The following is a 4,141-nucleotide window of genomic DNA, read 5'->3' as shown; positions in this document are numbered from 1 at the left end:
CTTTCTAGTGTCCTTCGTTTGGGAGAAAAATGCAAAGGTACAAGACAGCTTTTCCTTGCCAATATCTCTCTTTTGCAAAGAGCTGCGCATTGGAAAATTCAGGGCTATGTCGTGTAGATGATGGCCTAACAGGAGGCTTTAAAATTTTAATTCTAGTGCTACTCCGATCAACAACTGTTCCTTGGACCTCGCCTTTATCTGGAGATCGTCCAAGTACGGGATAATTATAACTCCCTTTTTTCGCAGGAGTATCATCATCTCGGCCATTACCTTGGTAAACACCCTCGGTGCCGTGGACAGACCAAACGGCAGCGTCTGGAATTGGTAATGACAGTCCTGTACCACAAATCTGAGGTACTCCTGGTGAGGAGAGTAAATGGGGACATGCAGGTAAGCATCCTTGATGTCCAGTGATACCATGTAATCCCCTTCCTCCAGGCTTGAGATAACCGCCCTGAGCGATTCCATCTTGAACTTGAACCGTTTTATATACGTGTTCAAAGATTTAAAATTTAAAATGGGTCTCACCGAACCGTCCGGTTTCGGTACCACAAACCTTATTATTTCAAAACTTGTAACCATGCCAATCACAGACAGAAGGTTTCCATTAGACACAGATCTGAGAATATACTTAACTGAACATTATGTCCCACACACAAAACCATAACACACAAATTTAAATACAGTTTGCAAACTTCAATTTCTTGCAGATTTCAACAGTTTTGCCGATTTCAAAATACGCTTAGTATTGGTTGATCAGGCCAATATTATACAGCATGATTTAAATGCAAAACATATACTGTACCCTTTGTCACAGTACTATACAAAATTTGTGCTTCTATGGAATATTTCTTCCATACATGATATGCACACTTAGGGTTAATCCTCCCTGCCCTTCCCATACGCTGGAAAAATTCGCAATCCCTGCAATTTTTCACACACGCGACACGTCTGTCAACTGGGAAGCTGCAGTAGATCCTCTTATCACAACTACAATCACAAAGCAACATGCTTAGGTTATGCTTAAAACAACCAGCAGCTCTTAGCAGCTCAGTATTGCAATATATACTTACACTCAGTTACATATAATCCCTATAACCTCGGGTTGTTCACTCTATTTTTTTCTAATGTACCCTTCTTATACACGTGTAGCTGACTAACAAGTGGAGGTGATCTATGTGCTTTTTACTTTATTTGGCTCTTGGTCCAAAGCACTTATTCATGCAATCATTCATAGAGTGAAAAACACAGGTCACTGTTTCTTTGCTCAAATCTTTGAATTAATTTTGGTATTCTTATTTACATGCAACAGCATCTGTCAATCATCATTTCCGAGTTACTTGGTCCTTCAACCGATTTGGACATAATTTTGGTATTCATTTTACAAACAAGCAACAACAAACAGGTCCCTGAGTTATTTTACTAGTTTTTTTTCAATCTCTCCACTTCTCATTCTCATATTATAAAAAATACAATCACACAGACAGCTGGCAGGTATAGAAACAGCATGTACTGGAATACAGCACATACCATGGTATTCTATACTTACCAGTGCTGTTATGACTTGGGATGTTCCTTCCATCATCAGCTGCTGGCTGGCTGGCACACCCCTTTGAGAATTTGATGAAGAGATCGAGATCTATAGTTCCAAGGACATAGCCCCCATCTGTTGAATTCTCTTGGATTAACTAAATTAACCATCTTGTTGCTGTTTGGGTTGTTAGGTAAAAGAATGAATTGAAAATGGATTTATAAAAATCAATTATTATTTATTCAAAGGGCCACGCCCGTATACAGGGGAGAAGTAGCATTCTCTCATCCTGTGTCAAATCATTTAACAACAACATACACGTATCAACAATGAGTTTTATATAATACACAGTTACACCCCTTTTGTATATTCCTCCCATATGATTTCATACCCCAGGAATACAATGTTAGGCAATAGAGTTATGCAATATTGGGACAATTGTCAAGAATACTAAAAAGATACTCGTGAGCTTCAACTGTGTCCATATTAGGAATTACATCTGGTCTCTATGAGCTTTTAGAAAGTGCGTATGTGGAAACAATACTTAGCCAACAAAGTTGTTTTTCTCTCAGGGTGTGTAAAAAGTTCAAGATGAATTTGCTATATCATCTAGCTAGAATCAAAATGGATTCTGTTATGCTTTCATATTATACTAGTGAATATGAGAACCCTTTGCTTATTGGATGTATACATAATATACGTACTATCCCGTAGTGCACACACATAACTGTTAGGCCTTCAGCAGGTTGCCTCTGTCACAGTATTCAACACATCTTATAAAACTCTCCAGATTATTGACTTTTTAAAGTTTTTCTAGGAAACGTTTTAGATGAATGCTTATTAGCCTTTGTCAGTATGCACTTTCGCAAAGTGTCTCTGTGGCGCAATCAGTTAGTGTGTACGGCTGTTAACTAAAAGGTTGGTGGTTCAATCCCACCCAGGGATGTAATTGATCTTGTTATCAGATTTTGGTGATCTTTAAGTAGACAAGTCAAAATTTCAAACCGCCTCTTATGGTGTAGGGTACCTGGCCTTCTCTGATGTAATCAGAGTTAGATTTGATTCATTGATTTTATAAAAACAGCTAGGAAGCACAATTTAGCAGTGGTTTGCAGAGAAAAAAAATATGCTGGCAGAAAAATCCAATTGAGTGATTAAACAGCTCTTCATTTTCTGGCTTTATTTTTATGCTAACAAATTTGTTCTCTGAAAAGTGTCCACAAAGCCAAGTCTCTGATTAACACCTTTGTAAGGATGGTTTTTCACCTATTACTAAATTATACTTGCTTCATTGGAAAGGCAGCAAGATGCATCCTCATTTCAATGTCTACTGAAATAATACAGGTTGACACCAGGAAACATTAACGCCACTGCATCCTTGCTGCTTTCTCATGTGGAAGTCTGTTTAATGTGAAAACAAGGTGATATCTAATTAGCACACAGGTAAGGAATTCCGAAAATCTTTATTTAAGGGTGAAGATGTTTCTCACAAAATTGTTGCCCCAATGCATCATTGAAATTCAAGCTGGAAAGATGATTTTAATATATCACTTGTACATTTTGTATTGCTCTTCTGGTGACAATGTAGTTTTTTTTTCAATTACCATTTTAATAACAGGGTAAAGAAAATTAAGTGGATTTTTGAAAGAAAACTATACTGTCAATATACTATTAAAACAAATTAAAATGGTAAAAGTTATTGTACTTTAAGTAAAAATAAAAGAGCAAAAATATCAATCCCAGTTTTGATTACTTAAATTAACAAAAAAAATGCATATAGCAAAGGATAGTTTCAATCTGCCTACCTCTGGGTTATGGGTCCAGCATGCTTCCATTGCAGTACTCTGCTGCACATGTAAGTGCAAGAGATCCTGAAGCACTCACTCATCATGGGAAAGTACCAATGTGTTTATTCGTTGGTTGATGGAAGAAACATCTTACAAAAACTCTCCAGATTATTGATTTTTTAATGTTTTTCTAGGAAACGTTCTAGATTTATGCTTATTAGCCTTTGTCAGTATGCACTTTTTGCAAAGTGTCTCTGTGGCGCAATCGGTTAGTGTGTTCGGCTATTAACCGAAAGGTTGGTGGTTCAATCCCACCCAGGGATGTAATTAAACTTGTGATCAGATTTTGGTGATATTTAAGTAGACAAGTCAAAATTTCAAACCCCCTCTTATGGTGTAGGGTACATGGCCTTCTCTGATGTAATCAGAGTTAGATTTGATTCAGTTATTTTATAAAAAAACAGCTAGGAAGCACAATTTAGCAGTGGGTTGCAGAGAAAAAAAAATATGCTGGCAGAAAAATCCAATCGAGTGATTAAACAGCTCTTCATTTTCTGGCTTTATTTTTATGCTAACAAATTTGTTCTCTGAAAAGTGTCCACAAAGCCAAGTCTCTGATTAACACCTTTGTAAGGATGGTTTTTCACCTATTACTAAATTAAACTTGCTTCATTGGAAAGGCAGCAAGATGCATCCTCATTTCAATGTCTACTGAAATAATACAAGTTGACACCAGGAAACATTAACGCCACTGCTTCCTTGCTGCTTTCTCATGTGGAAGTCTGTTTAATGTGAAAACAAGGTGATATCTAATTAGCACACA

The 4,141-nt window shown here is 37.0% G+C and overlaps 1 non-coding gene across 1 annotated transcript; it reads left to right on the top strand.

The window, feature by feature from the left end:
* The first annotated feature begins 3,568 nt into the window (after positions 1-3,568).
* Positions 3,569-3,642, top strand: TRNAN-AUU (transfer RNA asparagine (anticodon AUU)). The gene has a single exon. It is a non-coding gene; the product is annotated as a tRNA-Asn (tRNA).
* Positions 3,643-4,141: the final 499 nt, after the last annotated feature.

Source organism: Pseudophryne corroboree, unplaced genomic scaffold, assembly GCF_028390025.1.
Source record: "Pseudophryne corroboree isolate aPseCor3 unplaced genomic scaffold, aPseCor3.hap2 scaffold_1975, whole genome shotgun sequence".
Classification (NCBI taxonomy): domain Eukaryota; kingdom Metazoa; phylum Chordata; class Amphibia; order Anura; family Myobatrachidae; genus Pseudophryne; species Pseudophryne corroboree.
This window is presented reverse-complemented; position numbering and strand designations above follow the sequence as displayed.